Here is a 25,647-nt window from a genome sequence, read left to right as displayed (position 1 = left end):
TAAACGTGCACCTGCAATGTCAGGGCCAGGGGTCAGCAAATTATCAATGGAGGGGTCTTTGAAATGAGCCACTCATGTGGAAGGTGCAGGAATTAAATTGATTTAATTTAGACATAACAAACTCTCACACCAATATATTTTTAGTGGGTGAAAAAAGGTCCGTTGCATTTTGTGCATTCATTTTTGTTTGAATGTTTGTTTGTTTATTGTGATGTTTGTAGAGTTGCTCTTTGGATAGAGATCTGAACAATTCCTTCTAGTACAGCCCAGTCCAGTGGCCGTTCATGACCTGATAAATGCGCTTGGCTAGAATCAAATAGTCCTGCTTTGACCGTTCACATTTAAATATGTGCATTAGCCATGAAGCATGACACAGCCTGGAGAACTTGCTAAATTGATAGAATCTACTTAAAAGGAAGGAAAAACAAAATGGAAAAGCATTCTTAAAATTCAATAAGGTGATGAGGTGAGAGATCCAATTTTGGCCATTTTCTCCATGTCATGATATTAGCAAATACAGAACTAAAAGCTATGTTAAGGTTTTAGCCTGTTATATATACTCCAGACACAGTTGTATTGTATGGTGTTTGACTCTTGTAGACATTGCTACAAGTTGTATCCCACACTTGTGTTATATGTATTGTATCCCACACCTGTGTTATATGTATTGTATCCCACACCTGTGTTATATGTATTGTATCCCACACCTGTGTTATATGTATTGTATCCCACACCTGTGTTATATGTATTGTATCTCACACCTGTGTTATATGTATTGTATCTCACACTTGTGTTATATGTATTGTATCCCACACCTGTGTTATATGTATTGTATCCCACACTTGTGTTATATGTATTGTATCCCACACTTGTGTTATATGTATTGTATCCCACACTTGTGTTATATGTATTGTATCCCACACTTGTGTTATATGTATTGTATCCCACACTTGTGTTATATGTATTGTATCCCACACTTGTGTTATATGTATTGTATCCCACACTTGTGTTATATGTATTGTATCACACACTTGTGTTATATGTATTGTATCCCACACCTGTGTTATATGTATTGTATATCACACCTGTGTTATATGTATTGTATCCCACACTTGTGTTATATGTATTGTATCCCACACTTGTGTTATATGTATTGTATCCCACACTTGTGTTATATGTATTGTATCCCACACTTGTGTTATATGTATTGTATCCCACACTTGTGTTATATGTATTGTATCCCACACCTGTGTTATATGTATTGTATATCACACTTGTGTTATATGTATTGTATCCCACACTTGTGTTATATGTATTGTATCCCACACTTGTGTTATATGTATTGTATCCCACACTTGTGTTAAATGTATTGTATCCCACACTTGTGTTATATGTATTGTATCCCACACTTGTGTTATATGTATTGTATCCCACACTTGTGTTATATGTATTGTATCCCACACTTGTGTTATATGTACTGTATCCCACACCTGTGTTATATGTATTGTATCCCACACCTGTGTTATATGTATTGTATCCCACACTTGTGTTATATGTATTGTATCTCACACTTGTGTTATGTGTATTGTATCCCACACTTGTGTTATATGTATTGTATCCCACACTTGTGTTATATGTACTGTATCCCACACTTGTGTTATATGTATTGTATCCCACACTTGTGTTATATGTATTGTATCTCACACTTGTGTTATATGTATTGTATCCCACACTTGTGTTATATGTATTGTATCCCACACCTGTGTTATATGTATTGTATCCCACACTTGTGTTATATGTATTGTATCCCACACTTGTGTTATATGTATTGTATCCCACACTTGTGTTATATGTATTGTATCCCACACTTGTGTTATATGTATTGTATCCCACACCTGTGTTATATGTATTGTATCCCACACTTGTGTTATATGTATTGTATCCCACACTTGTGTTATGTGTATTGTATCCCACACTTGTGTTAAATGTATTGTATCCCACACTTGTTTTATATGTATTGTATCCCACACTTGTGTTATATGTATTGTATCCCACACTTGTGTTATATGTACTGTATCCCACACCTGTGTTATATGTATTGTATCTCACACTTGTGTTATATGTATTGTATCCCACAGTTGTGTTATATGTATTGTATCCCACACTTGTGTTATATGTATTGTATCCCACAACTGTGTTATATGTATTGTATCCCACACCTGTGTTATATGTATTGTATCCCACACTTGTGTTATATGTATTGTATCCCACACTTGTGTTATATGTATTGTATCCCACACCTGTGTTATATGTATTGTATCCCACACTTGTGTTATATGTATTGTATCCCACACTTGTGTTATATGTATTGTATCCCACACTTGTGTTATATGTATTGTATCCCACACTTGTGTTATATGTATTGTATCCCACAACTGTGTTATATGTATTGTATCCCACACCTGTGTTATATGTATTGTATCCCACACTTGTGTTATGTGTATTGTATCTCACACTTGTGTTATATGTATTGTATCCCACACCTGTGTTATATGTATTGTATCTCACACTTGTGTTATATGTATTGTATCCCGCACTTGTGTTATATGTATTGTATCCCACACTTGTGTTATATGTATTGTATCCCACACTTGTGTTATATGTATTGTATCTCACACTTGTGTTATATGTATTGTATCCCACACTTGTGTTATATGTATTGTATCTCACACTTGTGTTATATGTATTGTATCCCACACTTGTGTTATATGTATTGTATATCACACTTGTGTTATATGTATTGTATCCCACACTTGTGTTAAATGTATTGTATCCCACACTTGTGTTAAATGTATTGTATCCCACACTTGTTTTATATGTATTGTATCCCACACTTGTGTTATATGTATTGTATCCCACACTTGTGTTATATGTACTGTATCCCACACCTGTGTTATATGTATTGTATCTCACACTTGTGTTATATGTATTGTATCCCACAGTTGTGTTATATGTATTGTATCCCACACTTGTGTTATATGTATTGTATCCCACACTTGTGTTATATGTATTGTATCCCACACTTGTGTTATATGTATTGTATCCCACACTTGTGTTATATGTATTGTATCCCACAACTGTGTTATATGTATTGTATCCCACACCTGTGTTATATGTATTGTATCCCACACTTGTGTTATATGTATTGTATCCCACACTTGTGTTATATGTATTGTATCCCACACCTGTGTTATATGTATTGTATCCCACACTTGTGTTATATGTATTGTATCCCACACTTGTGTTATATGTATTGTATCCCACACTTGTGTTATATGTATTGTATCCCACACTTGTGTTATATGTATTGTATCCCACAACTGTGTTATATGTATTGTATCCCACACCTGTGTTATATGTATTGTATCCCACACTTGTGTTATGTGTATTGTATCTCACACTTGTGTTATATGTATTGTATCCCACACCTGTGTTATATGTATTGTATCTCACACTTGTGTTATATGTATTGTATCCCGCACTTGTGTTATATGTATTGTATCCCACACTTGTGTTATATGTATTGTATCCCACACTTGTGTTATATGTATTGTATCTCACACTTGTGTTATATGTATTGTATCCCACACTTGTGTTATATGTATTGTATCTCACACTTGTGTTATATGTATTGTATCCCACACTTGTGTTATATGTATTGTATATCACACTTGTGTTATATGTATTGTATCCCACACTTGTGTTAAATGTATTGTATCCCACACTTGTGTTATATGTATTGTATCCCACACTTGTGTTATATGTATTGTATATCACACTTGTGTTATATGTATTGTATCCAACACCTGTATTATATGTATTGTATCTCACACCTGTGTTATATGTATTTATCACACACTTCTGTTATATGTATTTATCACACACTTCTGTTATATGTATTGTATCTCACACTCATGTTATATGTATTGTATCTCACACCTGTGTTATATGTATTGTATCTCACACTTGTGTTATATGTATTGTATCACACACTTGTGTTATATGTATTGTATCTCACACTTGTGTTATATGTATTGTATCTCACACTTGTGTTATATGTATTGTATCTCACACCTGTGTTATATGTATTTATCACACACTTCTGTTATATGTATTGTATCCCACATCTGTGTTATATGTATTGTATCTCACACTCATGTTATATGTATTGTATCTCACACCTGTGTTATATGTATTGTATCTCACACTTGTGTTATATGTATTGTATCACACACTTGTGTTATATGTATTGTATCTCACACCTGTGTTATATGTATTGTATCTCACACCTGTGTTATATGTATTGTATCTCACACCTGTGTTATATGTATTGTATCTCACACCTGTGTTATATGTATTGTATCCCACATCTGTGTTATATGTATTGTATCTCACACTCATGTTATATGTATTGTATCTCACACCTGTGTTATATGTATTGTATCTCACACCTGTGTTATATGTATTGTATCACACACTTGTGTTATATGTATTGTATCACACACTTGTGTTATATGTATTGTATCTCACATCTGTGTTATATGTATTGTATCTCACATCTGTGTTATATGTATTGTATATCACACCTGTGTTATATGTATTGTATCCCACATCTGTATTATATGTATTGTATCCCACACTTGTGTTATATGTATTGTATCTCGTACTTGTGTTATATGTATTGTATCCCACACTTGTGTTATATGTATTGTATGTCACACTTGTGTTATATGTATTGTATCCCACATCTGTGTTATATGTATTGTATCCCACACTTGTGTTATATGTATTGTATCCCACACCTGTGTTATATGTATTGTATCTCACACCTGTGTTATATGTATTGTATCCAACACTTGTGTTATATGTATTGTATCCCACACCTGTGTTATATGTATTGTATCTCACACCTGTGTTATATGTATTGTATCCCACACTTGTGTTATATGTATTCTATCCCACACTTGTGTTATATGTATTGTATCCCACACTTGTGTTATATGTATTGTATCTCACACCTGTGTTATATGTATTGTATCACACACTTGTGTTATATGTATTGTATCTCACACCTGTGTTATATGTATTGTATCTCACACCTGTGTTATATGTATTGTATCTCACACCTGTGTTATATGTATTGTATCTCACACCTGTGTTATATGTATTGTATCTCACACGTGTTATATGTATTGTATCTCACACCTGTGTTATATGTATTGTATCACACACTTGTGTTATATGTATTGTATCTCACATCTGTGTTATATGTATTGTATCTCACACTTGTGTTATATGTATTGTATCCCACATCTGTGTTATATGTATTGTATCTCACACTCATGTTATATGTATTGTATCTCACACCTGTGTTATATGTATTGTATCTCACACTCATGTTATATGTATTGTATCTCACACCTGTGTTATATGTATTGTATCCCACACCTGTGTTATATGTATTGTATCCCACACTTGTGTTATATGTATTTTATCTCACATCTGTGTTATATGTATTGTATATCACACTTGTGTTATATGTATTGTATCCCACACCTGTGTTATATGTATTGTATCTCATACTTGTGCTATATGTATTGTATCACACATTTGTGTTATATGTATTGTATCTCACACCTGTGTTATATGTATTGTATCACACACTTGTGTTATATGTGTTGTATCTCACACTTGTGTTATATGTATTGTATCCCACATCTGTGTTATATGTATTGTATCCCACACTTGTTATATGTATTGTATCCCACACTTGTGTTATATGTATTGTATCTCACACTTGTGTTATATGTATTGTATATCACACCTGTGTTATATGTATTGTATCCCACACATGTGTTATATGTATTGTATCCCACACCTGTGTTATATGTATTGTATCTCATACTTGTGCTATATGTATTGTATCACACATTTGTGTTATATGTATTGTATCTCACACCTGTGTTATATGTATTGTATCACACACTTGTGTTATATGTATTGTATCTCACACTTGTGTTATATGTATTGTATCCCACAACTGTGTTATATGTATTGTATCCCACACTTGTGTTATATGTATTGTATCCCACACTTGTGTTATATGTATTGTATCTCACACTTGTGTTATATGTATTGTATATCACACCTGTGTTATATGTATTGTATCCCACACATGTGTTATATGTATTGTATCCCACACCTGTGTTATATGTATTGTATCTCATACTTGTGCTATATGTATTGTATCACACATTTGTGTTATATGTATTGTATCTCACACCTGTGTTATATGTATTGTATCACACACTTGTGTTATATGTATTGTATCTCACACTTGTGTTATATGTATTGTATCCCACACTTGTGTTATATGTATTGTATCTCACACTTGTGTTATATGTATTGTATCCCACATCTGTGTTATATGTATTGTATCCCACACTTGTGTTATATGTATTGTATCTCACACTTGTGTTATATGTATTGTATCTCACATCTGTGTTATATGTATTGTATATCACACCTGTGTTATATGTATTGTATCCCACATCTGTGTTATATGTATTGTATCCCACACTTGTGTTATATGTTTTGTATCCCACACTTGTGTTATATGTATTGTATCCCACACTTGTGTTATATGTATTGTATCTCACATCTGTGTTATATGTATTGTATATCACACCTGTGTTATATGTATTGTATCCCACACTTGTGTTATATGTATTGTATCTCACACTTGTGTTATATGTATTGTATCTCACACTTGTGTTATATGTATTGTATCCCACATCTGTGTTATATGTATTGTATCCCACATCTGTGTTATATGTATTGTATCCCACACCTGTGTTATATGTATTGTATCTCATACTTGTGCTATATGTATTGTATCACACACTTGTGTTATATGTATTGTATCCCACACTTGTGTTATATGTATTGTATCCCACACTTGTGTTATATGTATTGTATCTCACATCTGTGTTATATGTATTGTATATCACACCTGTGTTATATGTATTGTATCCCACACTTGTGTTATATGTATTGTATCTCACACTTGTGTTATATGTATTGTATATCACACCTGTGTTATATGTATTGTATCCCACACTTGTGTTATATGTATTGTATCCCACACCTGTGTTATATGTATTGTATCCCACACATGTGTTATATGTATTGTATCCCACACCTGTGTTATATGTATTGTATCTCATACTTGTGCTATATGTATTGTATCACACATTTGTGTTATATGTATTGTATCTCACACCTGTGTTATATGTATTGTATCACACACTTGTGTTATATGTATTGTATCTCACACTTGTGTTATATGTATTGTATCCCACATCTGTGTTATATGTATTGTATCCCACACTTGTGTTATATGTATTGTATCCCACACTTGTGTTATATGTATTGTATATCACACCTGTGTTATATGTATTGTATCCCACACATGTGTTATATGTATTGTATCCCACACCTGTGTTATATGTATTGTATCTCATACTTGTGCTATATGTATTGTATCACACATTTGTGTTATATGTATTGTATCTCACACCTGTGTTATATGTATTGTATCACACACTTGTGTTATATGTATTGTATCTCACACTTGTGTTATATGTATTGTATCCCACACTTGTGTTATATGTATTGTATCTCACACTTGTGTTATATGTATTGTATCCCACATCTGTGTAATATGTATTGTATCCCACACTTGTGTTATATGTATTGTATCTCACACTTGTGTTATATGTATTGTATCTCACACTTGTGTTATATGTATTGTATCTCACATCTGTGTTATATGTATTGTATATCACACCTGTGTTATATGTATTGTATCCCACATCTGTGTTATATGTATTGTATCCCACACTTGTGTTATATGTATTGTATCCCACACTTGTGTTATATGTATTGTATCCCACACTTGTGTTATATGTATTGTATCTCACATCTGTGTTATATGTATTGTATATCACACCTGTGTTATATGTATTGTATCCCACACTTGTGTTATATGTATTGTATCTCACACTTGTGTTATATGTATTGTATATCACACCTGTGTTATATGTATTGTATCCCACACTTGTGTTATATGTATTGTATCCCACATCTGTGTTCTATGTATTGTATCCCACATCTGTGTTATATGTATTGTATCCCACACTTGTGTTATATGTATTGTATCCCACACTTGTGTTATATGTATTGTATCTCACACTTGTGTTATATGTATTGTAAATCACACCTGTGTTATATGTATTGTATCCCACACTTGTGTTATATGTATTGTATTTAACACCTGTGTTATATATATTGTATCCCACAGTTGTGTTATATGTATTGTATCACACACTCGTGTTATATGTATTGTATCACACACTCGTGTTATATGTATTGTATCTCACACTTGTGTTATATGTATTGTATTTAACACCTGTGTTATATGTATTGTATTTAACACCTGTGTTATATGTATTGTATCCCACACATGTGTTATATGTATTGTATCCCACACCTGTGTTATATGTATTGTATCACACACTTGTGTTATATGTATTGTATCACACACTTGTGTTATATGTATTGTATCTCACACTTGTGTGATATGTATTGTATCCCACACCTGTGTTATATGTATTGTATCCCACACTTGTGTTATATGTATTGTATCACACACTCGTGTTATATGTATTGTATCTCACACTTCTGTTATATGTATTGTATCCCACACCTGTGTTATATGTAATGTATCTCACACCTGTGTTATATGTATTGTATCCCACACCTGTGTTATATGTATTGTATCCCACACTTGTGTTATATGTATTGTATCCCACACTTGTGTTATATGTATTGTATCCCACACTTGTGTTATATGTATTGTATCCCACACTTGTGTTATATGTATTGTATCCCATACCTGTGTTATATGTATTGTATCTCACACTTGTGTTATATGTATTGTATCCCACACTTGTGTTATATGTATTGTATCCCACACTTGTGTTATATGTATTGTATCCCACACTTGTGTTATATGTATTGTATCCCATACCTGTGTTATATGTATTGTATCCCATACCTGTGTTATATGTATTGTATCTCACACTTGTGTTATATGTATTGTATCCCACATTTGTGTTATATGTATTGTATCCCACACTTGTGTTATATATATTGTATCCCACACTTTTGTTATATGTATTGTATCCCACACGTTGTGATAATAGCCACAGGAAATACATTTTCTCACTTCATAGGACATTCCATTTGTAATACAGATTACAATATAGGGATAAGCATGGAAGAAAACTCCCATGATCCTAAGCTAGCTTGCCGCACTACCTACTCATGGCAATGACTTTTAAGACCTTATCCAGCTCTCAGGAGAGCACGTGGCTCTCCAGCTGCTTAGGACTACAATTCCCATAGTGCCAATATATTTCTGAGCATTACAACCTGTTTAACCCTCACATTCATCTTCCAGTGATCTCATCATTATTTAACTATTTTAATTAAATCTCCCATGCCACATGCTAAATGTGCATGACTGCATACGTTCTGCAGAAAAATCTAAATTAACTCTTACTGGCACCAAATGGTTAAGGTAGCTAACTAATTACTTAGTCAATAGCCAAGTATGGGTCAGTATCACTGTATCCCTTCACAGCTAAATGTTACCTAAATGATTCTGCTGTGACTGGACTTCACTAAACTTGGTTCCAAATACCCCTTCACTTTACTTTGAATTAATTGTTAGAGTTCCAATTTAACATTCAACAATACCATATAGTCTTACTTACACAATTTGGGGGTAGGGGTGGGGGTCAGTCACCTTTCCTATCCCCATCATATAAACCCATGTTGTACTGTAATTATCTCCTCTGTCCAAGACACTTCAGGCCCCCCCTCCTCCACCCCCCCCCCCCCCCCCCCAACACATTTCTCAAGTGGAGGGAAAAGGATTGTGTGCACAAGGGATTAGTTGAGGCAGTTTGTCTTTCTAGATGCTGAGTTCTAGTAGCTCACAGAACACTCTCTCCCAAGAGACTATTTGAAGATAATCATGTCTCCTCATCTGGTTTATAAAGGACAGTGATTTCAGCAAGTTAGAGGCTTTGGACGAATACACGCACTTTTTGATTTTATTTTGTTGCAGAAACCATTCAGAACCTATATGTTTGTTTTTTCCAAGTCACATACTATTAACGCGATAGATCCCCACAAATTCATGAATTCAGAATTTATACAATTAGCGTGTCACACATAATGCAAATATTTCATTAAAACTCCTTATAAACTCACTATTTGATACAATGTCACCCACAGTAAATTTTTATTCTCTATTGATTTTTTTTTTTTTTTTTTTGGTGTCCAGGTCTAACCGTAATATGAGACTAAAATATACAAAAATATCTTAAAATATATAAAAGCAACCTTTGCAGCTTAATCAAGTTTTTAATATTTACAGAGGTAGAAAGCGTCTTAGATTCCTTGTCCACCCACGAATCACCTAACCCTGGTGGCCTGCTTTCTTCCGATTACAAAACCTATATAAAAAAATATATTTTTCTGTACCTCCTAAGGCTGTTTAATCAAACCCTTATTAAAGCCGCACTCCCTGAAGAAATGCAATCAGAGCACATTGTCACACTCCTGAAACTTGGAAACTCACTATCTACTCCAATTTTAGACCCATTTCATCATTAAATAATGACAGTTAGGTGTACCCGCACTTATATATAAATTCTACTAAAGTGCATATGGCAAGTGATTAAAAGATTAGCTGCTATCATACTGTGATGTGTTATCTTTTTATACACACCCCACCAGTAAAACCACAATCCAAATACACCGTAGCACCTTTTAACAATCATAGTGCTTCAAATGTGACACATGCAGTTGCAAGAAAAAGTATGTGAACCCTTTGGAATGATATGGATTTCTGCACAAATTGGTCATAAAATGTGATCTGATCATCATCATCTAAGTCACAACAATAGACAATCACAGTCTGCTTAAACTAATAACACACAAAGAATGAAATGTTGCCATGTTTTTATTGAACACACCATGTAAACATTCACAGTGCAGGTGGAAAAGGTATGTGAACCCCTAGACTAATGACATCTCCAAGAGCTAATTGGAGTGAGATGTCAGCCAACTGGAGTCCAATCCATGAGATGAGATTGGAGGTGTTGGTTACAGCTGCCCTGCCCTATACAAAAAACACACACAAGTTCTGGGTTTGCTTTTCACAAGAAGCTGTAATGAACCTGTAATGGAGGGGTGGAGTACACAACCCAAAAGGAATCTGGTCTGAATTCCAAATATACACAGAAAACATGTCTGTTTCTCAGACATGGTGCTGTTTGCCTCCAAAGCTTGACCCTGCGATTTCGGGTTAATGTGACATAGTGGTGGGCTTAACACGATATGGCATCGAATCCCCATACTTGTTAGCTAAAATATGTGATTAAGTAGCCTTTTAAAATTTAAAACTGTATCTTTTTTTCCTTAATATGTATTTTGTATAAAGTTTGGTCTTTTATAAAAAATGCATGTTCCAGTTGTGCCCCAAATTCCCTTTTTTCTATCACAGACTTCCCAATTCAGCTCATTGGGAAGTATGTGCAAGGCAAGAGCTCTTGGCAATTGTCTGCCCCCTGAGTTTAGTTCCACTGAGCTAAACAGCCATGGAACCTGTTGTCTCTGAACCAGGGGAGGTGTAACAAAGTTAAAGGGACACTCTAGGCACCCAGACCACTTCTGCCCATTGGAGTGGTCTGGGTGCAAACTCCCACCACCCTTAACCCTGCAAGTGTAATTATTGCAGTTTTTATAAACTGCAATAATTACCTTGCAAGGTTAAGTCTTCCTCTAGTGGCTGTCTATCATGAACATGAAAAGTGTTTTAAATGACACTGGATGTCCTCACGCTATGCATGAGGACATCCAGTGTTGGCAGAATCACATAGGAAAGCATTAAACAATGCTTTCCTATGGGGAGGTCTAATGCGTGCACGCGGCCATTGCTGGCAAGCACATTAGGTCTCCCCTGCCGGCTGACGTCGTCAGGGGAGGAGCGTGGGCAGAGCCTGACCCAGTGCCGAGGGTCATCGGCGCAGGATTCAGGTAAGTCACTGAAGGGGTTTTAACATGGGATAAGGGGTGGGAGGGAGAGGGGCACTGCAGTGCCAGGAAACGGTATGTTTTCCTGGCACTGGAGAGTCCTTTTAATTTATAAAAGTTCTAATTTCTATTGAAATCTGCACTTTTAATAAAATAAAAAAAAGAGGACAAACTCTTCACACATAAAACATTTAAGCAAACTAAACTGCTTTACATGTTTGGATTGTGCAGGTATGTATATAAATGCATTTTTGTATGTGTATAGAATGAGTGTGAATGCACGTGTACATTTGTGTTTATTGTCAATACATGTGCTTATTAGTGTAAATGGTGGAGAGCAAAAAATGGGGCGCAAGAGAATACGGATAACGGGCAGCAGCTGAAATAACCTGCCCTTCGGTGGGTTCCCGCTCAGATCTCAAGCTGGTTTTAGCTCATCTTGTGCCATTACAGAGAGAACATCTCTGAAACATATCAAACTGGTCCCACCCATACGGGCAGTCCAGATCTGAAATGCCAGTAAGTTCCCTCTGCTCGAGAGACACAGCAACCCCAGACGATCGCTTCAGCCTTGTTAGGCATCATCAGTGAGGCATAGCTGATATCTCTCTAGGCACCGTGAGCAAGGGGTCCACGTCTGGATTACCCTTTAAACTTATGGAGAGCAAAAATGGGGCGCAAGAGAAATTAGTGTAAATGGTGTATACATATTTGCAAACATATCACCAGTGTGAAATGTGTATATTTGTGTGTAGTGCAAGTGTGTGAGAATGCAGTGTTTGTAAAAGCTTCTAAATGTAGGTGTTTATGTGTATTTGAGTGTTTATGGTCATGTAAGTACATGTTTTCATGTTGCATTGGTGTGTATGAATTCAAATATATTTTGTGTGTAGTGCATATGTGTGTACCTGCAGGGTTGTTTTATGAAGGAGTTTTCAATGTATCAATGAAGTAGTGTGTGAACCTGTGAGTAGTACAAGTTTGTGTAAATCCAGGCATGCATTTGTGGTGCTTGAGCACATTCACTCTGAAACCCACATACAGACACTTACACACACAGTGAGTGAGACACTCGCACAATAGCACACTTTGGCAAGCTCACACACTCACACACAACATAATTGCTTACATAGATGCTGATTCATGCACAGATGCTCCCACTTAGAGGCTCACAAACACAGTTCTCTTGCATACATACACAAACAAACACACATTCACAAAAGTACATACTCAGACACACTTACATACTTACACAAAGAATAAAGTGGGAAAAACACCCAGTGTACGAATATAAAATAGGAGAACCACCTGGAAATGCAGACCAGGATAAGTAGATCAAATGGAGATCTATAATAATAATAAACACAACATAGCGTAATACAGTAATAACAAAATTAAATATGTGGTGTTAGTAGAAAACTCACAAACATGTGATGAATCAGGCTTTTTACCCCACTAGGGGATGATGTACATTCTTATATGTATGGAAAGGAAAAAGACCGCATAGGGTCAAGTAAAATCAGAACATGGAAAAATTTACTAGAATGCACTTACAAACTGTAGTAAAATCACGAGCATATCTCCACACAAGGTGGAATATAGCAGCAGCGTGGTAGATCTTCAGAAAATCGCCAACAGCAGCAAAATGGTTAAAAGTAAAATAAAATAACAATTAAAGACAATAAAGTCCAAAATACAAAACACATACTTACACACATTTACCAATAGGTAAGTAAAACATTTTTTGGCTGCTTCGGCAATTCGGACCAATGGCATTCAGTTCGGTTCGGCACGTCCGAAATTCAGAACTTCAGCAATTCGGACATTCGTAAGCATCCCTCTCTTGTTTTGCCACTTTTCAGAAATCTGAAGCACTTTGTCACCACAACCACTTACACATCTATAGGGCTCCCTAACCCTAACCACTAACAACCACAACCACTTACACATCGATAGGGTTCCCAGTGTCTGGACTGCCACCACAACCACTTACACATCTGTAGGGCTCCCTAACCCTAACCCCTAACCACCACAACCACTTACACATCTATAGGGCTCCCTAACCCGAACCCTTAACCTAACCCTAATTAGACACACTGATGTAAAAATGCCTAGTGCCATGCTACAAATGAAATGCCATATTGCAGCATGCTATGTCTTAAAGTCCCCCTGAAGTGTAAGGGAGTAGAGGCAGAAGATATTAAGTCAGACAATCATGTTCACTTATCAGGCTTCTTCACAGAGTGGAAGGAACCGTTGTGTCTTCCCTCTTTCTACACACTATACAGCACCATTTGTTTATTATTGGACAGGGCTGCATCCTCGGAGTCATGGAATGGAGACGAATAAGGTTTTACACACTACATACTACAAGGCTTCTCTCCCAGGTACAGATGCCTGACTTTAACGAAGCAACTGTACTTATTTTATTCAGACATTTTCCCATTCTGGTGGCTTTTTGGGGAATCTGCATTTCCATAATGCCAGCAAGTTATTTGCAAATACCCACAAGCAAGGTAGTTGACATTTTTTTCTTTATTTTTCAATCACATATACTATTTTCCTCCTGATTTTATGCAAATATATGAAATGCTGTGTGATATATTATTACCTAAAAAAATTATTGGATTATTGCCTTGCTAATTATTACTTTGTAGTAAATACGTCTAAGTCATTAACATTTCAGTGCATCTGCCTGTGACCATATTTAGTTCTTCTTAAAAGACCATTAATATCAACCAGACCACTTTATCGTAATAAAGTGGTCTTGGTGCATAGCCAGATTACCCAATCGGTAGCCTAGATCCAAGGCTAATAAATGAGTGTTCATTAAGGGATCATTGTTTTCTGGACCAATATGAGGCACAGACCACTTTAAGAGCACTCTTGCAACTTGCCGTCCTTCTGGCGCTTCTTCATGACTTAGAAGCACCAAAGCCATGCAAGGGTGCATTTCTGTGTAATATTTCAATGCAGTCATGAGTTTGTATTCAGTTTGGGCATTTAAACGAAGCAGCGTGTTCGTGTATGGTATTGCCATTTGATTGTGGAAGCGGTGTTTGTATGTAGTGTTGGTGTTTAACTGCAGAGGTATGTTTGTGTATAGCGTTGGTGTTTGAATGATGAGATGTGGTTGACATTAACAGCCAGTAAATTGTAGTAGATAGAAATTACCACCAGTTTTCCATCATAGTTGCTAAATCTTTGTGCCCTATCGATAATAATGTCTATCACTACAGATACCGACTTACATATTATAAGCAGCTTGCTGGCAAAGCACATAAACAAACATCTAAGCATGCGCACTTTACAGTGGCTGGCTGTAAAACTTAGCGTCAAAGTTGGAACAAGACATAAAACGGTAGAGACTTTTGGTGATTTCGTTGTTATTCACCTCTTCACACCAGGCCAGAGGCTGGCGTAACATTTTTTGGATTGGAAACATCCAGTAATGAGTAGCAACAGGATTATAAAGTTGCTAAGCAATTGTTACCAGATCCAGTAGAAAATAATTGGAGCTGTTAGGCGCTACTTAGCAACTGACTTTCAGTAGAAGAGGCTGGTAACTCCCTGGATATACTTGTAAAATTTTGCAAACTGTTAACAGTAGCAACAGGTACAATAACGTGCAGTTGTTAGTCACTAACTTATAGCAATAAGGCTGCAAACGAGCCCTAAATTGCACTGAAATGTATATTTGATACATGGTTTTACTGCCCCTTGTAATTCCATTAGTGTAAATATATTTACCTTTGAATCTATAAATGCATAGAACAGTAGACAAGACTTAATTTTCCTAGACATCAGTTTATTTTAGGACTTCTTTATCACACAAGATCATACTTATATAATGTACATGATTATATATAAAGAGCACTTTATGGACGGAGTCCTTTAAGCAGCAAAACTAATATTCGTATTGTGCTTTTTCATGTAAATTTGTCCACTTTTGCAACTTTTTTGCAAACCAACCTCTACATAATTCTCATCTTGCGCGATGATCGCCTTTCATTTTATATACAAATGGTTTTCCCAGTGTGAATTAATTAGAGATCGCAGTAAATATTTCTATTCAGGGATAAATGAGGAGTCTCTAAACCTCTGCCAGCATTAGCGGTGAAGAGGTTAATAAATGTTGTTATACATATTACATATTACTGCATTACAAGCAATTTAATGACATATGTGCACACTGCAGAAACAAAAACATCTATTATACCTGCTGAATGTCACATTAATGCACTGGCAATGCTTGAGAGGCAGCTAAGAGGATCCAAAAGCCCAAGTGTGGTCCCACACAACATCCATTAGTGTGTGGTTGTGATTTCCAAATGTAAAGGCCTTTTTCTGTAATTTAGATCTTTTACATCAATTATGTAATTATAGGCTAAAATAAAAATTGAATTGGAATGGAAATTCTGTAAAAAAAAAACAAAAAAAAAAACCACAACCTGTTAAGCCACAGCGCCCCCTGTCAAATGAAGATGGATAGTGCAGTGCACATCTATAATGTGATTGAACTGATGTGAAAATATTTAAATTTGGAAAAGGTTAGGTATACACTAATCATAACATTCAAATAATAAAAAAAAAAAAAGCTTTCGTTCTGTTGTTCTATTGTTTTTTGTTTTACAAATGTAACGCACGCAAAGTACGTTTTCTTTTGAACTTAAAAATGTTACTATCTGCATATTTTACAGCTTTCACAACGCAAAATTAAAATTGATACAGTCGAGGTGTGCAAATTGTAATTATCGCAGTTTTACTTTATTTAGATATGTGCTATTAACTCTTGCGTCAAGCTATTAATTAAAAGCATTTAATTTTCCCTTTAGGGCTAACTCTCTGGTAGACATTCACTGCATTACATCGCCCCCTAGAGTCTATTACGTAAACAATACGAGATAGAGTGGTTTTTTTTTGTGAGAGTTTATTAATTCTGGGTCCAGTACAGATAAAAGAAAATAATTCTAAATTGATGTAAGCACACTTTCCCTATTGGCATTCACCTCCCTAATTGAATCATGATATTTTAGCTGCCGTATTAGTCCAGTCATGGAGATGCAAAATAATAAGTTATTACATTTTCTTTCAATATCTTTATTGGACTAACTGTTATTCCAATAAAAAAAGGTATTAAAAGATACTGCAACATTTTTCATTATTTCTAATTTGCCAGACAATCAGGGGAGGGTTGGCAACTTTTATGAGCACTCAGATCTGAGTGTGGATGGTCATATTATTTGGAAGAATGCGACTTCCGTCAGTTTCCCATAGTATGCTGGAGCATGCACAGAGATAAGTTTCTACAACTCAGTTGCCACCAATGTCAACGGGCATGTGTTATGAATGTCAGTACATTATGAATCATCCAATGTCAGGTTTTCACAGTGAAATGAAAAAAATAGTACACAATAGTTGGATAGAGGACAGAGCTCAATTGGAGTATTTTTTCAATCTTGCTCTGATGGATAATATCAGTCTGATGCCTCCTCTCTGCAACTAAACAAAAATATAGTGCAATGGCATTATTCAGTTAGTAATTGTTTTAGACCTATTGTGTAGCTTGTACCTTGCACTTGCACTGGTTTTGTCTGATTCTTATAAGGAAACTATAGTGCTAGGAAAAGTATAGCTCCTGATAGTGCGCCCCTCTCTCGTGGCTCCCTTCCTCCCACCGTATGGTGAATAAGGGGTTCGTAAAAGGGGTTCACTTACTTGATTCCAGTGCAATCACACTCGCTTTAGGACTTCCCTTATAGGAAAGCATTGTATAATGCTTTCCTATGGGGTTTTGGGTGACGCCGGGTGTCCTCATGCACAAGGCTGAACGTGAAAATACAAAGCAACCCTGAAAAAAATGTATGCCAGCCCAATAAGTCATTGTGATTGTGCCATGTAGTATGTATATATATATATATATATATATATATATATTACTTTAGATCCCCAGCACTCACATTTACTATATACAAACAACGGGCGCCAGACCAAGGCTCCAAGGAAATAGAAAATCCAAATGAGACAGGCTGCTCTCCGGGCTTAAAAGTTCCAAATTTTATTTCAATCAATTAAAAATAAGACCAATGTTTCGGTCCCCATTCGGGACCTTCCTCAGGGTCAAGTGATTGTCCTGTTGAACTTGACCCTGAGGAAGGTCCCGAACGGGCAGCAGCCTGTCTCATTTGGATCTGTATGTGTGTGTATATATATATATATTCAAAATCAGCAGGGGATCAAATACAGATATATATACAGTGAGGGGGGAAAGTATTTGATCCCCTGCTGATTTTGAACGTTTGCCCGCTGACAAAGAAAAGATCAATCTATAATTTTAATGGTAGGTGTATTTCAACAGTGAGAGACAGAATAACAAACAAAAACAAATCCAGAAAAATGCATGTCAAAAAAGTTATAAATTGATTTGCATGTCAATGAGTGATCCCCTATCAATCAGCAAGATTTCTGGCTCCCAGGTGTCTATTATACAGGTAACGAGCTGAGATTAGGAGCACTCTTATAAGGAGTGCTCCTAATCTCAGCTTGTTACCTGTATAAAAGACACCTGTCCACAGAAGCAATCAAATAGATTAAAAACTCTCCACTATGGACAAGACCAAAGAGCTGTCCAAGGATGTCAGGAACAAGATTGTAGACATACACAAGGCTGGAATGGGCTACAAGACCATCACAAAGCAGCTTGGTGAGAAGGTGACAACAGTTGGTGCGATTTTTCGCAAATGGAAGAAACACAAAATACCGGTCAGTCTCCCTTGGTCAGGTGTTCCATGCAAGATCTCACCTTGTGGAGTTTCAATGATAATGAGAACAGTGAAGAATCAGTCCAGAACTACACAGGAGGATCTTGTTAATGATCTCAAGAGTGCTGGGACCATAGTCACCAAGAAAACAGTTGGTAACACACTACGCCGTGAAGGACTGAAATCCTTCAGCGCCCGCAAGGTCCCCCTGCTCAAGATAGCACATGTACAGGCCCGTCTGAAGTTTGCCAGAATGAGACCAGAATTGAGCTCTTTGGCATCAACTAGACTTGCCGTGTTTGGAGGAGGAGGAATGCTGCCTATGACCCCAAGAATGCCATCCCCACCATCAAACATGAAGGTGGAAACATTATGCTTTGGGGGTGTTTTTCTACTAAGGGGACAAGAGAACTGCATTGCATCAAAGGGACAATGGACGGCGTCATGTACCATCAAATCTTGGATGAGAACCTCCTTCCGTCAGCCAGGGCATTGAAAATGGGTCGTGGATGGGTATTCCAGCATGACAATGACCCAAAACAATCAGCCAATGCAACAAAGGAGTGGCTCAAGAAGAAGCACATTTAGGTCCTGGAGTGGCCTAGCCAGTCTCCAGACCTTAAGCCCATAGAAAATCTGTGGAGGGAGCTGAAGGTTCGAGTTGCCTCGAAACCTTAATGACTTGGAGAGGATCTGCAAAGAGGAGTGGGACAAAATCCCTCCTGAGATGTGTGCAAACCTGGTGGCCAACTACAAGAAACGTCTGACCTCTGTGATTGCCAACAAGGGTTTTGCCACTAAGTACTAGGGGTCAAACACTTATTTCACTCATTGACATGCAAATCAATTTATAACTTTTTTGACATGCGTTTTTCTGGATTTTATTTTTGGTTATTCTGTCTTTCACTGTTAATATACACCTACCATTAAAATTATAGACTGATCGTTTCTTTGTCAGGGGACAAACGTTCAAAATCAGCAAGGAATCAAATACTTTTTTCCCTCACTGTATATATCTTTATGTTTTTATTGTCCTGATGAATGGCCCTGTAATTAACTGAAACTGAATCTTTTTCTAATGGATTAAAAGCATAATTAAGCGGGGTTTTTTTTTTTTGTTTTTTTTATTGGACGACCCAGAGTGCTGGTATGAATTGAAAATAATAAAAAAATATTTATAATTCAAAACATTGGTCCTTTCAGGGTAAAAAATATAATTATACAATGAGCAATCACACGCAGACAAAGACAATGTCAGTGACACAAGCACACATGCTCATTGATACACAAAAGCTCACTGTCCTAAAAACACAAGCTCACTGATACACACAAATAGGCTCACTGACAGACAACCTCACTGGCACGCAGTGACAAGCTTACTGGTACATACAAACATAGTACAGACATAGTATGACACACACAAGCTTACTACAGACAAACTAGCTTACTGTCACACATACATGTTCACTACAGGCAAATTCACTGACACACATACACATGCTCACTACAGGAGGCAGAGCTTTGTGCAGGAGGCGGTGCTTGCATACATTAGGCAGGGCATGCAGGGGCGGAACATAACTGACATATTTTGTCAGAATAGATTCATGCTATGCACCAAATTGCTGGTTAATGTGAAGGGAGACTGACAGTGATCCCTCCTAAGTTCCCTCGGATTGACACAGGCTGTCACAGTCCATGGGGAAAAGTATTTATAGGGTATTAACCTATTAAGGGCTGTTGGCCCGGCCCGGTGTGCCGCGGGCCACTGGGAAATTTCCTGGTATCCTGGTGGGCCAGTCCGGCCCTGCTCAGACATAGTGTGTGGACGTCCAATTAGGCAACCAAAAGTCCCCTAACCACCCAGAAGGTCCTCTAGTCTAGTGGCTGTCTGGTAGAGGAGTGGAGGCGGAGCAAGGCCCAGCACTAAGGGACATCGGCGCTGAGTCATGCTCTGTCTCAGCTCCTCCACTGACGATCATCCCGCTTGCATTAGGACTTCCCCCATAGGAAAGTATTGTATAATGCTTTTCAAAGTGGTTTTGGGTGACACTGGATGTCTTCATGCATAGCGTGAGGATGTCCAGGGTCAGTTAGGCGACCAAAAGTCACCAAACTACCCAGAGGCCTTCCAGTGACTTTCTGGTAGACACAATCCTAAATAAACTGTTAATTTTTAATAATTTATGGAGAATCCTTTGCAATAACTGCTTGAAGTCTGGAATGCATGGCCATCCCCAAATGATTCCTCTTTTGTGATGCTTTGCCTTTACTGCGCTGTCTTCAATTGTTGTTTGTTCATGGGTCTTTCTGCCTTAGTTTTGTCTTCAGCAAGTGAAATGCATGCTCGATCGAGTTGAGATCAGGTGATTGACTCACCCATTGCAGACTATTCCACTTCTTTGTCTTAAAAACCTCCTGGGTTGCTTTCACATAAGTTTTGGATCATAGTCCATCTGTAAAGTAAAGCACCATCCTAACATGGCTTGGAGTTTTCTTTTTCCAATTTGGATATTTTGACTCTAAATCCATTTTGAATCCAAGCAATTTTCACTTTGGTGAATAACCCTGTTAAAGCTTGGTTCACATTGTGTGTTTCATTATAGGAATGCTCCAAGCACCATACCAATAAAACTATGAAGATGGTTTAGCCAGTCAGTGATGGTCTGGGAGCATAGGCTGACAATCTCAGCCTATCACTGGTGCCCTGTTGAGAGAAATAGTACGTCTGTTTTATCCTTGTATATCAATGCATGGGTGTTAAAGTAATTTTTGTGTGGAATTTATATACTGCTTATATCTCTATCTTTATATGTGTGTACACAGTACATATACATATTAACTTAATACACATGTATTAATATACATGTATAATACTCTCCCACAGTCTAAAGGACCACTAGAGTCACACAATTCACTTCATTTCTATGAAGTGGTCTGGGTACATTGGTTATGTTGGTTTAACCTTAAAAGCTGCTTACCTTGAAGAGTTGAACACACCTCTAGTAGCTGTCACACTAACAACCACTAGAGGTGCCTCTGCTATAATGCCATGTTTAACTATAAGTAGCATTGGATGTGCATAGCACTTGCCACTCATGCACAGCAGGTCCCCAATGATCCTGTATGAGGAACATTGGATTGGACCAGTGCTGCCCTATCTGTAACATTGCGAGGGGTAGATAGGCAAGCAGTGCAGAGGGAGTCTTGGTGCTTGAAAAATGTAAGGGGTTTGAATCTATGTAGGGACAGGAACACTATAGCATTCGGAATACATGTTTATATTCCTAACACTATAGTGTTTCTTTATAAGTATTTCTTGTTGTTGTTTTTTTTACTAAAACTGTCTTTTGTGCACAAATGCAATCACTGACATATACACACACATTCACTCACACTCAATAGTCCACACACTCAAAATCAAATGAATTGATTTGTGCAGCCTGACACACACACACACTGACCCATACAAGCACACACATACAAACACACATACTGACCTATGCATGCACACACACTGACCCATGCACGCACACTGACCCATACAGACAACACACACTGACCCATGCACACACATTCATACTGACCTATACATGCACACACATTGACCAATGCAAATACAGTTATCCTTACAGACATACACACTGACCCATGCACACACACAGACCCTTACAGACACACACTGACCCATACAGACACACACATTGATTAATGTGCACACACACTAACCCATACAGACACACACAGTGACACACACAGTGACCCATGCACACACATACTGACCCTTACAAACATACCTACTGAGCCACGCATGCACAAATACTGATCCATGCACATACACTCATTCTTACAGACACACACATTGCCCCATGCACACACAGACCCATACAGTCACACATAGTGCAGGCCTTAGGCCTTTTGGCGCCCTGGGGGAAAACTTTGCGCAGCACCCCTCCCTGGTCACACCCTTTTCCTTTTTTAAAGGGTAAGGGAATTCCAATATCTAGGCCAATATATCTGATCTGAAAATAGTTAAGTTGGAGATGTTTTCCAATTTATCTGATTTGTCATAGGTTACTTCTTACTATGCCAATAAAGTAGATTCAATGTTTGTGTGGTGCTCCTCATCGGTGGTGGCGGCTCCAAGTTAACTCACTAATTACACACATATCCCGGTTTAATAGATGGGTGTCCTAAAAGTGGCACCCCCTCTTAAAAAGCACCTTAGGTCCCACACCAAGCCCTTGTAAAAAGTAGAGGGCGGACCAGACCAAACCCAAGCCCCTCCCCCCACCCTCCATCATATCCCACATCCACTCTCCAGATGCTACCACGACCCACCTGACGCCTGGCAAAGCTATCCATAGGAGAACCGCTCATGCCCAACCATTCTTTAGGCCGACCACGACCCACCTAGTACCATTGACAAATATCACCCACACTACAACTTCTCACCAGAAGTATTATGGTATAAGGTTAATATGGACGAATAACATGTTTTTTGTTGGGAAATGTATGATGAATAAACCTATATGAATAAACCAATTTGCTTTTTTTTTTTTTTTTTTTACCCGTTACCACCCCTTCTCTTCTGTACCCAAACAAAACTTGAAAAAAACAATAAAAATTGTCAAAAAAAAAAAAAAAACACCTTAGGTGGCCGCCTAATTGGTCTATAGGAAGCGCCGGTCCTGAGATTCTGAGCAGATAATCTATCCCTATACACTTCAGAATTCATTTGGCTGCTCTTGTCTTTTGTCACATCATTAATAAACATTAGTGACCCAGTGCCATTGGAAGCCATGCATGCCCATGCCATCACTTGCCTTCACTGTGTTTTACAGATGATATAGTATGCTTTAGACCTCTCTGCTGCCTTTGACACCGTTGATCCTGCTCTCCTTCTTCAAACTCTTCAATCACTCCGTCTCTGTGACACTGTCCTCTCTTGGTTTTCCTCCTCTCTCTCCCAACGGTCATCCAGTGTCTCCTTTGCTAATGATACCTCCTCCATTCATCTTGTCTCTGTTGGAGTCCTCCAAGGCTCTGTCCTTGGTCCCCTTCTATTTTTCTTTATACTGCCTCTCTTGGCAAACTTATTGCATCATTTGGATTCCATTACCACCTATATGCTGATGACACCCAGCTATATTTCTCTTCCCCAGACCTTTCCCTTGCCATCCTGCAACATGTCACTGCTTGCCTTTCCTCCATCTCTGACTGGATGTCCTCAAGCTTTCTAAAACTAAACCGCTCAAAAATTTAACTCCTTGTCTTTCCTCCTCCTAATACTGATCCTTTTCTTTCGCTCTCCCTTCAAGTCAGTGGTATCCACATCAGTCCACCCTTGCAAGCACGCTGGCTTGGTGTCATATTTGAGTCTAGCCTCACCTTTGAACCTCACATGCATCATATTGCCAAATCCTGTAGATTTCATCTTAAAAACATAGCCCGCATCCACCCCTTTCTTCTTTCTTTGGTAGCAAGATGCTACCAAAGAGCTTGTTCATGCTTTAGTAATTTCCCGCATGGATAATTGTAACCCTCTCCTAATTGGTCTTCCCAAAATCCGTATTGCCCCGCTACAGTCTGTAATGAATGCTGCTGCCAGACTGATTTTCCTCTCTAGTCGGTCCTCTCACACCTCACCCCTTTGTCAGTCCTTACATTGACTTCCTGTATCCTATAGGAGTCAATTCAAAATGCTAACCCATACATATAAAGCATTGACCAATTCTAGCCCCTTTTATATCTCTTCACAGATCCATAGGCCCCTTCTCTTGCCCCTTCTCGGTCTCCCTGCTCTGCCCGTGACCTTCTCCTGTCCGCTGCTCGCACCCGTACAGCCAACTCACGCTTGCAGGACTTCTCGTGGGCCACTCCCTTCCTATAGAACAGCCTGCCTACCGCCATCAGACTCTCCCCTAGTCTTCAATCGTTTAAGCATCTTTTAAGGAAAGTTTATGGCCTCCCAGAGTAACCTCTACCTCACATACCTGTCTCTTGCTCTCTCCTAAAAGGCAGCACTCTGCTCTCTCCTCCAGCTCTGCTTCACTCCCACTTATGTTGATTGCTATTTCCTGTCCTAATGTGTTTAATACCCCACCTCCTATAGACTGTAAGTTTGTTTGAGCAGGGTCCTCTTCAACCTATCGTTCCTGTAAGTTTTCTTGTAATTGTCCTATTTATAGCTATATCCCCCCTCTTATAATATTGTAAAGCGCTACGGAATCTGTTGCCGCTATATAAATGGCAATAATAATCATGAGCCGTTCCAAACCTTCTCCATACTTTTTTCTTTCCATCATTCTGGTACAAGAATATCTTATTTTCATCTGTTCAAAAGATACTGTTCCAGAACTGTCCTGGCTTTTTAAGATTTTTTTTTGGCAAAGTCTAATCTGCCCTTTCTATTTTTGAGGCTTATTAATGGTTTGCACCTTGTTGTAAACAATCTGTATTTGCTCTCGTAATTTCTTCTCTTTATCGTAGACTTCGATAATGATATGCCTACCTCCTGGAGAATGTTCTTCACTTGACTGGATGTTTCTTTACCATGGAAAGGATCGTACGATTATCCACAACTGTGGTTTTACGTGGACATCTGGGCCTTTCTGTGTTGCAGTGCTCACCAGTAGTGATGTCGCGAACATAATATTTT

This window comes from Pelobates fuscus, chromosome 1 (assembly GCF_036172605.1).
Source record: "Pelobates fuscus isolate aPelFus1 chromosome 1, aPelFus1.pri, whole genome shotgun sequence".
NCBI classification, from domain to species: domain Eukaryota; kingdom Metazoa; phylum Chordata; class Amphibia; order Anura; family Pelobatidae; genus Pelobates; species Pelobates fuscus.
Note: the sequence above shows the minus strand (reverse complement) of the source record.